Source organism: Mobula birostris, unplaced genomic scaffold, assembly GCF_030028105.1.
Source record: "Mobula birostris isolate sMobBir1 unplaced genomic scaffold, sMobBir1.hap1 scaffold_3380, whole genome shotgun sequence".
Lineage (NCBI taxonomy): Eukaryota > Metazoa > Chordata > Chondrichthyes > Myliobatiformes > Myliobatidae > Mobula > Mobula birostris.
In genome coordinates, this window is record NW_027276448.1 from 1 (window position 1) to 13,052 (window position 13,052).

Here is a 13,052-nt window from a genome sequence, read left to right on the forward strand (position 1 = left end):
GGGGAGTGTGTGATGGGACAGTGTTGGTTGGGGGTATGTGTGATGGGACGGTGTTAGCTGGAGGAGTGTGTGATGGGACGGTGATAGCTGGGGGAGAGTGTGATGGGACAGTGTGAGTTGGGGAGTTTGTGATGGGACGGTGTGAGTTGGGGGAGTGTGTGATCAGACGGTGTGAGTTGGGGGAGTGTGTGATGGGCTAGTATGAGTTGGGGAGTGTGTGATGGGACAGTGTGAGTTGGGGCCTGTGTGATGGGACAGTGTGAGTTGGGGGAGTGTGTGATGGGACAGTCTGATTTGGGGGAGTATGTGACTGGGATGGTGTGAGTTGGGGGAGTGTGTGATGGGACACTGTGAGTTGGGGGCGTCTGTGATGGGACGGTGTGAGTTGGGGGATTGTGTGATGTGACAGTGTGAGTTGGAGTGTGTGATAGGACAGTGTGAATTGGGGGAGTGTGTGACAAGACAGTGAGAGTTCGGGGGAGTGTGTGATGGGATGGTTTTAGTTGGGGGGAGTGTGTGATGGGACGGTGTAAGTTGGGGGAGTGTGTGACGGGACAGTGTGAGTTGGGGGGAGTGTGTGATGGGACGGTGTTAGCTGGGGGAGTGTGTGATGGGACAGTGTGAGTTGGAGCGAGTGTGTGATGGGACGGTGTTTGCTGGGGGAGTGTGTGACGGGACAGTCTGAGTTGGCGGAGTGTGTGATGGGACGGTGTAAGTTGGGGGAGTGTGTGATGGGACAGTGTGAGTTGGGGAGTGTGTGATGAGACAGTGTAAGTTGGGGAGTGTGTGATGACACAGTGTGAATTGGGGGAGTGTGTCATGGGACAGTGTGAGTTGGGGAGTGTGTGATGAGGCGGTGTGAGTTGGGGGGAGTGTGTGATGGGACAGTGTAGTTGGGGAGTGTGTGATGGGACAGTGTGAGCAGGGGAGTGTGTGATGAGACAGTGTAAGTTGGGGAGTGGGTGATGAGACAGTGTGAATTGGGAGAGTGTGTTATGGGACAGTGTGAGTTGGGGAGTGTGCGATGAGGCGGTGTGAGTTGGGGGGAGTGTGTGATGAGACAGTGTAGTTGGGGAGTGTGTGACGGGACAGTGTGAGTTGGGGAGAGTGTGATTGGACAGTGTCAGTTGGGAGGAGTGTGTGATGGGACATTCTGAGTTGGGAGAGTGTGTGATGGGACGGTGTAAGTTGGGGGAGTGTGTGATGGGACGGTGTAGGTTTGGGGAGTGTGTGATGGTACGGTGTTAGTTGGGTGAGTGTGTGATGGGACAGTGTGAGTTGGGGGGAGTGTGTGATGGGACGGTGTTAGTTGGGGGGATTGTGTGATGGGACGGTGTAAGTTGGGGGAGTGTGTGACGGGATGGTGTTAGTTGGGGGAGTGTCTGATGGGACGGTGTTAGTTGGGGGAGTGTGTGATGGGACAGTGTGAGTTGGAGAGTGTGTGATGGGACAGTGTAGTTGGGGAGTGTGTGATGGGACAGAGTGAGTTGGGGCGTGTGTGATTGGACAGTGTGAGTTGGGGGTTCTGTCTGATGGGACGGTGCGAGTTGGAGGAGTGTGTGATGGGACAGTGTAAGCTGGGGGAGTGTGTGATGGGACGGTGTGAGTTGGAGAATGTGTGATTGGACAGTGTGAGTTGGGGGTGTGTGTGATGAGACAGTTTGAGTTGGGGGAGTGTGTGATGGGACAGTGTGAGTTGGGGAGTGTGTGATGGGACGCTGTGAGTTGGGGGATTGTGTGATGTGACAGTGTGAGTTGGGAGTGTGTGATAGGACAGTGTTAATTGGGGGAGTGTGTGACGAGACAGTGAGAGTTCGGGGGAGTGTGTGATGGGATGGTGTTAATTGGGGGGAGTGTGTGACGGGACAGTGTGAGTTGGGGGGAGTGTGTGATGGGACGGTGTTAGTTGGGGGAGTGTGTGATGGGACGGTGTTAGCTGGGGGAGTGTGTGATGGGACAGTGTGAGTTGGAGGGAGTGTGTGATGGGACAGTGTTTGCTGGGAGAGTGTGTGACGGGACAGTCTGAGTTGGGGGAGTGTGTGATGGGACGGTGTAAGTTGGGGGAGTGTGTGATGTGACAGTGTGAGTTGGGGAGTGTGTGATGAGACAGTGTAAGTTGGGGAGTGTGTGATGACACAGTGTGAATTGGGGGAGTGTGTCATGGGACAGTGTGAGTTGGGGAGTGTGTGATGAGGCGGTGTGAGTTGGGGGGAGTGTGTGATGGGACAGTGTAGTTGGGGAGTGTGTGATGGGACAGTGTGAGCTGGGGAGTGTGTGATGAGACAGTGTAAGTTGGGGAGTGGGTGATGAGACAGTGTGAATTGGGAGAGTGTGTTATGGGACAGTGTGAGTTGGGGAGTGTGTGATGAGGCGGTGTGAGTTGGGGGGAGTGTGTGATGAGACAGTGTATTTGGGGAGTGTGTGACGGGACAGTGTGAGTTGGGGAGAGTGTGATTGGACAGTGTGAGTTGGGGGCGTGTGTGATGGGACAGTGTGAGTTGGGGGCGTGTGTGATGGGATGGTGTGAATTGGGGGTAGTGTGTGAGGGGATGGTGTTAGTTGGGGGGAGTGTGTGATGGGACAGTGTGAGTTGGGGAGTGTGTGATGAGACAGTGTGAGTTGGGAGTGTGTGATGACACAGTGTGAATTGGGGGAGTGTGTCATGGGACAGTGTGAGTTGGGGAGTGTGTGATGAGACAGTGTGAATTAGGGGGAGTGTGTGATGGGACAGTGTGAGTTGGGGAGTGTGTGATGGGACAGTTTGAGTTGGGAGGCGAGTGTGTGATGGGACAGTTACTTGGGGGAGTGTGTGATGGGACGGTGTGAGTTGGGGGAGTGTGTGATGAGACAGCGTGAGTTGGGGGAGTGTTTGATGAGACAGTATGCATTGGGGGGAGTGTATGATAGGACAGTGTGATTTGGGGAGTGTGTGATGAGACGGTGTGAGTTGGGGGGAGAGTGTGATAGGACAGTGTGAGTTGGAGAGTGTGTGATGGGATGGTGTGAGTTGGGGAGTGTGTGATGGGACAGTGTAGTTGGGGAGTGTGTGATGGGACAGAGTGAGTTGGGGCGTGTGTAATTGGACAGTGTGAGTTGGGGGTTGTGTCTGATGGGACGGTGCGAATTGGAGGAGTGTGTGATGGGACGGTGTAAGCTGGGGGAGTGTGTGATGGGACGGTGTGAGTTGGAGAATGTGTGATTGGACAGTGTGAGTTGGGGGAGTGTGTGATGGGACAGTGTGAGTTGGGGGAGTGTGTGATGGGACGGTGTGAGTTGGGGGACTGTGTGATGAGACAGTTTGAGTTGGGGGAGTGTGTGATGGGACAGTGTGAGTTGGGGAGTGTGTGATGGGACGGTGTGAGTTGGGGGATTGTGTGATGTGACAGTGTGAGTTGGGAGTGTGTGATAGGACAGTGTGAATTGGGGGAGTGTGTGACGAGACAGTGAGAGTTCGGGGGAGTGTGTGAGGGGATGGTGTTAGTTAGGGGGAGTGTGTGATGGGACGGTGTAAGTTGGGGGAGTGTGTGACGGGACAGTCTGAGTTGGGGGAGTGTGTGATGGGACGGTGTAAGTTGGGGGAGTGTGTGATGGGACAGTGTGAGTTGGGGAGTGTGTGATGAGACAGTGTAAGTTGGGGAGTGTGTGATGACACAGTGTGAATTGGGGGAGTGTGTCATGGGACAGTGTGAGTTGGGGAGTGTGTGATGAGGCGGTGTGAGTTGGGGGGAGCGTGTGATGGGACAGTGAAGTTGGGGAGTGTGTGATCGGACAGTGTGAGCTGGGGAGTGTGTGATGAGACAGTGTAAGTTGGGGAGTGGGTGATGAGACAGTGTGAATTGGGAGAGTGTGTTATGGGACAGTGTGAGTTGGGGAGTGTGCGATGAGGCGGTGTGAGTTGGGGGGAGTGTGTGATGAGACAGTATAGTTGGGGAGTGTGTGACGGGACAGTGTGAGTTGGGGAGAGTGTGATTGGACAGTGTGAGTTGGGAGGAGTGTGTGATGGGACATTCTGAGTTGGGAGAGTGTGTGATGGGACGGTGTAAGTTGGGGGAGTGTGTGATGGGACGGTGTAGGTTGGGGGAGTGTGTGATGGTATGGTGTTAGTTGGGTGAGTGTGTGATGGGACAGTGTGAGTTGGGGGGAGTGTGTGATGGGACGGTGTTAGTTGGGGGGATTGTGTGATGGGACGGTGTAAGTTGGGGGAGTGTGTGACGGGATGGTGTTAGTTGGGGGAGTGTCTGATGGGACGGTGTTAGTTGGGGGAGTGTGTGATGGGACAGTGTGAGTTGGGGGGAGTGTGTGATGGGACGGTGTTAGTTGGGGGAGTGTGTGATGGGACGGTGTTAGCTGGGGGAGTGCGTGATGGGACAGTGTGAGTTGGGGGGAGTGTGTGATGGGATGGTGTTAGTTGGGGGGAGTGTGTGATGGGACGGTGTAAGTTGCGGGAGTGTGTGATGGGACAGTGTGAGTTGGGGAGTGTGTGATTGGACAGTGTGAGTTTGGGGGAGTGTGTGATGGGACACTGTGAGTTGGGGAGTGTGTGATGGTCAGTGTGAGTTGGGGTGGTCGAGTGTGTGATGGGACAGTGTGAGTTGGGGGAGTGTGTGATGGGACGGTGTGAGTTGGGGGACTGTGTGATGAGACAGTTTGAGTTGGGCGAGTGTGTGATGGGACAGTGTGAATTGGGGGAGTGTGTGATGAGACAATGTGAGTTGTGGGAGTGTGTGATGGGACAGTGTGAGTTGGGGAGTGTGTGATGAGATAGTGTGAGTTGGGGAGTGTGTGATCAGACATTGTGAATTGGAGGAGTGTGTCATTGGACAGTCTGAGTTGGGGAGTGTGTGATGGGACAGTTTGAGTTGGGGGGCGAGTGTGTGATGGGACAGTTTGAGTTGGGGGGCGAGTGTGTGATGGGACAGTTAGTTGGGGGAGAGTGTGCTGGGACGGTGTGAGTTGGGGGAGGGTGAGATGAGACAGTGTGAGTTGGGGGAGTGTTTGATGAGACAGTATGAATTGGGGGGAGTGTGTGATGGGATAGTGTGAGTTGGGGAGTTTGTGATGGGACGGTGTGAGTTGGGGAGTGTGTGATGAGACAATGCAGTTGAGGAGTGTGTGCTGACACAGTGTGAGCTGAGGGAGTGTGTGATGGGACGGTGTTACTTGGGGGAGTGTCTGATGGGAAAGTGTTAGTTGGGGGACTGTGTGATGGGACATTGTGAGTTGGGGGGAGTGTGTGATGGGACGGTGTTAGTTGGGGGATTGTGTGATGGGACGGTGTTAGCTGGGGGAGTGTGTGATTGGACAGTCAGAGTTGGGGGGAGTGTGTGATGGGACGGTGTTAGTTGAAGGAGTGTGTGATGGGACGGTGTTAGCTGGGGGAGTGTGTGATGGGACAGCGTAGTTGGGCAGTATGTGATGGGACAGAGTGAGTTGGGGAGTGTGTGATTGGACAGTGTGAGTTGGGGGTTCTGTCTGATGGGACAGTGCGAGTCGGAGGAGTGTGTGATGGGACGGTGTAAGTTGGGGGAGTGTGTGATGGGACAGTGTGAGTTGGGGGAGTGTGTGATGGGACAGTGAGAGTTGGGGGAGTGTGTGATGGGACAGTGTGAGATGGGGGGAGTGTGTGATGGGACAGTGTTGGTTGGGGGTATGTGTGATGGGACGGTGTTAGCTGGAGGAGTGTGTGATGGGACGGTGATAGCTGGGGGAGAGTGTGATGGGACAGTGTGAGTTGGGGAGTTTGTGATGGGACGGTGTGAGTTGGGGGAGTGTGTGATCAGACGGTGTGAGTTGGGGGAGTGTGTGATGGGCTAGTATGAGTTGGGGAGTGTGTGATGGGACAGTGTGAGTTGGGGCCTGTGTGATGGGACAGTGTGAGTTGGGGGAGTGTGTGATGGGACAGTCTGATTTGGGGGAGTATGTGATGGGATGGTGTGAGTTGGGGGAGTGTGTGATGGGACACTGTGAGTTGGGGGCGTCTGTGATGGGACGGTGTGAGTTGGGGGATTGTGTGATGTGACAGTGTGAGTTGGGAGTGTGTGATAGGACAGTGTGAATTGGGGGAGTGTGTGACAAGACAGTGAGAGTTCGGGGGAGTGTGTGATGGGATGGTTTTAGTTGGGGGGAGTGTGTGATGGGACGGTGTAAGTTGGGGGAGTGTGTGACGGGACAGTGTGAGTTGGGGGGAGTGTGTGATGGGACGGTGTTAGCTGGGGGAGTGTGTGATGGGACAGTGTGAGTTGGAGCGAGTGTGTGATGGGACGGTGTTTGCTGGGGGAGTGTGTGACGGGACAGTCTGAGTTGGGGGAGTGTGTGATGGGACGGTGTAAGTTGGGGGAGTGTGTGATGGGACAGTGTGAGTTGGGGAGTGTGTGATGAGACAGTGTAAGTTGGGGAGTGTGTGATGACACAGTGTGAATTGGGGGAGTGTGTCATGGGACAGTGTGAGTTGGGGAGTGTGTGATGAGGCGGTGTGAGTTGGGGGGAGTGTGTGATGGGACAGTGTAGTTGGGGAGTGTGTGATGGGACAGTGTGAGCAGGGGAGTGTGTGATGAGACAGTGTAAGTTGGGGAGTGGGTGATGAGACAGTGTGAATTGGGAGAGTGTGTTATGGGACAGTGTGAGTTGGGGAGTGTGCGATGAGGCGGTGTGAGTTGGGGGGAGTGTGTGATGAGACAGTGTAGTTGGGGAGTGTGTGACGGGACAGTGTGAGTTGGGGAGAGTGTGATTGGACAGTGTCAGTTGGGAGGAGTGTGTGATGGGACATTCTGAGTTGGGAGAGTGTGTGATGGGACGGTGTAAGTTGGGGGAGTGTGTGATGGGACGGTGTAGGTTTGGGGAGTGTGTGATGGTACGGTGTTAGTTGGGTGAGTGTGTGATGGGACAGTGTGAGTTGGGGGGAGTGTGTGATGGGACGGTGTTAGTTGGGGGGATTGTGTGATGGGACGGTGTAAGTTGGGGGAGTGTGTGACGGGACGGTGTTAGTTGGGGGAGTGTCTGATGGGACGGTGTTAGTTGGGGGAGTGTGTGATGGGACAGTGTGAGTTGGGGGGAGTGTGTGATGGGACGGTGTTAGTTGGGGGAGTGTGTGATGGGACGGTGTTAGCTGGGGGAGTGCGTGATGGGACAGTGTGAGTTGGGGGGAGTGTGTGATGGGATGGTGTTAGTTGGGGGGAGTGTGTGATGGGACGGTGTAAGTTGGGGGAGTGTGTGATGGGACAGTATGAGTTGGGGAGTGTGTGATTGGACAGTGTGAGTTAGGGGGAGTGTGTGATGGGACACTGTGAGTTGGGGAGTGTGTGATGGTCAGTGTGAGTTGGGGTGGTCGAGTGTGTGATGGGACACTGTGAGTTGGGGGAGTGTGTGATGAGACAGTGTGAATTAGGAGGAATGTGTGATGGGACAGTGTGAGTTGGGGAGTGTGTGATGGGACAGTGTGAGTTGGGGGGGGCGAGTGTGTGATGGGACTGTGTGAGTTGGGGGAGTGTGTGATGAGACACTGAGTTGGCGGAGTGTGTGATGAGACAGTGTGAGTTGGGGAGTGTGTGATGAAACAGTGTGAGTTGGGGGAGTATGTGATGGGACAGGGTGAGTTGGGGAGTGTGTGATGAGACAGTGTGAATTGGGGAGTGTGTGATGAGACAGTGTGAATTGGGGGAGTGTGCGATGGGACAGTGTGAGTTGGATAGCGTGTGATGGACACTGTGATTTGGGGGAGTGTGTGATGTGACAGTGAGAGTTGGGGGAGTGTGTGATGGGACTGTGTGAGTTGGGCGAGTGTGTGATGGGACAGTCTGAGTTGGGGGAGTGTGTGATGGGACGGTGTAAGTTGGGGGAGTGTGTGATGGGACAGTGAGATTTGGGGGAGTGTTTGATGGGACAGTGTGAGTTGGGGGAGTGTGTGATGGGACAGTGTGAGTTGGGGGAGTGTGTCATGGGATGGTGTGAGTTGGGGGAGTGTGTGATGGGACAGTGTGAGTTGGGGGCGTGTGTGATGGGATGGTGTGAATTGGGGGTAGTATGTGAGGGGATGGTGTTAGTTGGAGGGAGTGTGTGATGGGACAGTATGAGTTGGGGCGTGTGTGATGAGACAGTGTGAATTAGGGGGAGTGTGTGATGGGACAGTGTGAGTTGGGGAGTGTGTGATGGGACAGTTTGAGTTGGGGGGCGAGTGTGTGATGGGCAGTTAGTTGGGGGAGTGTGTGATGGGATGGTGTGAGTTGGGGGAGTGTGTGATGAGACAGTGTGAGTTGGGGGAGTGTTTGATGAGACAGTATGAATTGGGGGGAGTGTGTGATAGGACAGTGTGAGTTGGAGAGTGTGTGATGGGACAGTGTAGTTGGGGAGTGTGTGATGGGACAGAGTGAGTTGGGGCGTGTGTGATTGGACAGTGTGAGTTGGGGGTTGTGTCTGATGGGACGGTGCGAGTTGGAGGAGTGTGTGATGGGACGGTGTAAGCTGGGGGAGTGTTTGATGGGACGGTGTGAGTTGGAGAATGTGTGATTGGACAGTGTGAGTTGGGGCGTGTGTGATTGGACAGTGTGAGTTGGGGGTTGTGTCTGATGGGACGGTGCGAGTTGGAGGAGTGTGTGATGGGACGGTGTAAGCTGGGGGAGTGTTTGATGGGACGGTGTGAGTTGGAGAATGTGTGATTGGACAGTGTGAGTTGGGGGAGTGTGTGATGGGACAGTGTGAGTTGGGGGAGTGTGTGATGGGACGGTGTGAGTTGGGGGACTGTGTGATGAGACAGTTTGAGTTGGGGGAGTGTGTGATGGGACAGTGTGAGTTGGGGAGTGTGTGATGGGACGGTGTGAGTTGGGGGATTGTGTGATGTGACAGTGTGAGTTGGGGGACTGTGTGATGAGACAGTTTGAGTTGGGGGAGTGTGTGATGGGACAGTGTGAGTTGGGGAGTGTGTGATGGGACGGTGTGAGTTGGGGGATTGTGTGATGTGACAGTGTGAGTTGGGAGTGTGTGATAGGACAGTTTGAATTGGGGGAGTGTGTGACGAGACAGTGAGAGTTCGGGGGAGTGTGTGATGGGACGGTGTAAGTTGGGGGAGTGTGTGACGGGACAGTGTGAGTTGGGGCGAGTGTGTGATGGGACGGTGTTAGCTGGGGGAGTGTGTGATGGGACAGTGTGAGTTGGAGGGAGTGTGTGATGGGACGGTGTTTGCTGGGGGAGTGTGTGACGGGACAGTCTGAGTTGGGGGAGTGTGTGATGGGACGGTGTAAGTTGGGGGAGTGTGTGATGGGACAGTGTGAGTTGGGGAGTGTGTGATGAGACAGTGTAAGTTGGGGAGTGTGTGATGACACAGTGTGAATTGGGGGAGTGTGTCACGGGACACTGTGAGTTGGGGAGTGTGTGATGAGGCGGTGTGAACTGGGGGGAGTGTGTGATGGGACAGTGTAGTTGGGGAGTGTGTGATGGGACAGTGTGAGCTGGGGAGTGTGTGATGAGACAGTGTAAGTTGGGGAGTGGGTGATGAGACAGTGTGAATTGGGAGAGTGTGTTATGGGACAGTGTGAGTTGGGGAGTGTGTGATGAGGCAGTGTGAGTTGGGGGGAGTGTGTGATGAGACAGTGTAGTTGGGGAGTGTGTGACGGGACAGTGTGAGTTGGGGGGAGTGTGTGACGGGACGGTGTTAGTTGGGAGAGTGTCTGATGGGACGGTGTTAGTTAGGGGAGTGTGTGATGGGACAGTGTGAGTTGGGGGGAGTGTTTGATGCGACGGTGTTAGTTGGGGGAGTGTGTGATGGGACGGTGTTAGCTGTGGGAGTGTGTGATGGGACAGTGTGAGTTGGGGGGAGTGTGTGATGGGATGGTGTTAGTTGGAGGGAGTGTGTGATGGGACGGTGTTAGTTGGGGGAGTGTGTGATGGGACAGTGCGAGTTGGGGAGTGTGTGATTGGACAGTGTGAGTTAGGGGGAGTGTGTGATGGGACAGTGTGAGTATGGGAGTGTGTGATTGGACAGTGTGAGTTAGGGGGAGTGTGTGATGGGACACTGTGAGTTGGGGAGTGTGTGATGGTCAGTGTGAGTTGGGGAGGTCGAGTGTGTGATGGGACAATGTGAGTTGTGGGATTGTGTGATGGGACAGTGTGAGTTGGGGAGTGTGTGATGAGATAGTGTGAGTTGGGGGAGTGTGTGATGGGACAGACAGTGTGAGTTGGGGAGTGCGTAATGAGACAGTCTAAGTTGGGGAGTGTGTGATCAGACAGTGTGAATTGGAGGAGTGTGTCATGGGACATTCTGAGTTGGCGAGTGTGTGATGGGACAGTTTGAGTTGGGGGGCGAGTGTGTGATGGGACAGTTTGAGTTGGAGGGCGAGTGTGTGATGGGACAGTTAGTTGGGGGAGAGTGTGACGGGACGGTGTGAGTTGGGGGAGGGTGTGATGAGACAGTGTGAGTTGGGGGAGTGTTTGATGAGACAGGATGAATGGGGAGAGTGTGTGATGGGATAGTGTGAGTTGGGGAGTTTGTGATGGGACGGTGTGAGTTGGGGAGTGTGTGATGGGACAGTGTAGTTGAGGAGTGTGTGCTGACACAGTGTGAGCTGAGGGAGTGTGTGATGGCACGGTGTTAGTTGGGGGAGTGTCTGATGGGACGGTGTTAGTTGGGGGACTGTGTGATGGGACACTGTGAGTTGGGGGGAGTGTGTGATGGGACGGTGTTGGTTGGGGGATTGTGTGATGGGACGGTGTTAGCTGGGGGAGTGTGTGATTGGACAGTGAGAGTTGGGGGAATGTGTGATGGGACAGTGTGAGTTGGGGGAGTGTGTGATGGGACATTCTGAGTTGGGAGTGTGTGTATTGGGACGGTGTAAGTTGGGGGAGTGTGTGATGGGACGGTGTTAGTTGGGGATAGTGTGTGATGGGACGGTGTGAGTTGGGGGAGTGTGTGATGGGACAGTGTTAGTTGGGGGAGTGTGTGATGGGACGGTGTTAGTTGGCGGAGTGTGTGATGGGACAGTGTGAGTTGGGGGCGTGTGTGATGGGATGGTGTGAATTGGGGGTAGTGTGTGAGGGGATGGTGTTAGTTGGAGGGAGTGTGTGATGGGACAGTGTGAGTTGGGGAGTGTGTGATGAGACAGTGTGAGTTGGGGGAGTGTTTGACGAGACAGTATGAATTGGGGGGAGTGTGTGATAGGACAGTGTGATTTGGGGAGTGTGTGATGAGACAGTGTGAGTTGGGGGGAGAGTGTGATAGGACAGTGTGAGTTGGAGAGTGTGTGATGGGATGGTGTGAGTTGGGGAGAGTGTGATGGGACAGTGTAGTGGGGGAGTGTGTGATGGGACAGAGTGAGTTGGGGCGTGTGTGATTGGACAGTGTAGTTGGGGGTTGTGTCTGATGGGACGGTGCGAGTTGGAGGAGTGTGTGATGGGACGGTGTAAGCTGGGGGAGTGTGTGATGGGACGGTGTGAGTTGGAGAATGTGTGATTGGACAGTGTGAGTTGGGGGAGTGTGTGATGGGACAGTGTGAGTTGGGGGAGTGTGTGATGGGACGGTGTGAGTTGGGGGACTGTGTGATGAGACAGTTTGAGTTGGGGGAGTGTGTGATGGGACAGTGTGAGTTGGGGGATTGTGTGATGTGACAGTGCGAGTTGGGAGTGTGTGATAGGACAGTGTGAATTGGGGGAGTGTGTGACGAGACAGTGAGAGTTCGGGGGAGTGTGTGATGGGATGGTGTTAGTTGGGGGGAGTGTGTGATGGGACGGTGTAAGTTGGGGGAGTGTGTGATGGGACAGTATGAGTTGGGGGAGTGTGTCATGGGATGGTGTGAGTTGGGGGAGTGTGTGATGGGACAGTGTGAGTTGGGGGCGTGTGTGATGGGATGGTGTGAATTGGGGGTAGTATGTGAGGGGATGGTGTTAGTTGGAGGGAGTGTGTGATGGGACAGTATGAGTTGGGGCGTGTGTGATGAGACAGTGTGAATTAGGGGGAGTGTGTGATGGGACAGTGTGAGTTGGGGAGTGTGTGATGGGACAGTTTGAGTTGGGGGGCGAGTGTGTGATGGGCAGTTAGTTGGGGGAGTGTGTGATGGGATGGTGTGAGTTGGGGGAGTGTGTGATGAGACAGTGTGAGTTGGGGGAGTGTTTGATGAGACAGTATGAATTGGGGGGAGTGTGTGATAGGACAGTGTGAGTTGGAGAGTGTGTGATGGGACAGTGTAGTTGGGGAGTGTGTGATGGGACAGAGTGAGTTGGGGCGTGTGTGATTGGACAGTGTGAGTTGGGGGTTGTGTCTGATGGGACGGTGCGAGTTGGAGGAGTGTGTGATGGGACGGTGTAAGCTGGGGGAGTGTTTGATGGGACGGTGTGATTTGGAGAATGTGTGATTGGACAGTGTGAGTTGGGGCGTGTGTGATTGGACAGTGTGAGTTGGGGGTTGTGTCTGATGGGACGGTGCGAGTTGGAGGAGTGTGTGATGGGACGGTGTAAGCTGGGGGAGTGTTTGATGGGACGGTGTGAGTTGGAGAATGTGTGATTGGACAGTGTGAGTTGGGGGAGTGTGTGATGGGACAGTGTGAGTTGGGGGAGTGTGTGATGGGACGGTGTGAGGTTGGGGACTGTGTGATGAGACAGTTTGAATTGGGGGAGTGTGTGACGAGACAGTGAGAGTTCGGGGGAGTGTGTGATGGGACGGTGTAAGTTGGGGGAGTGTGTGACGGGACAGTGTGAGTTGGGGCGAGTGTGTGATGGGACGGTGTTAGTTGGGGGAGTGTGTGATGGGATGGTGTTAGCTGGGGGAGTGTGTGATGGGACAGTGTGAGTTGGAGGGAGTGTGTGATGGGACGGTGTTTGCTGGGGGAGTGTGTGACGGGACAGTCTGAGTTGGGGGAGTGTGTGATGGGACGGTGTAAGTTGGGGGAGTGTGTGATGGGACAGTGTGAGTTGGGGAGTGTGTGATGAGACAGTGTAAGTTGGGGAGTGTGTGATGACACAGTGTGAATTGGGGGAGTGTGTCACGGGACACTGTGAGTTGGGGAGTGTGTGATGAGGCGGTGTGAACTGGGGGGAGTGTGTGATGGGACAGTGTAGTTGGGGAGTGTGTG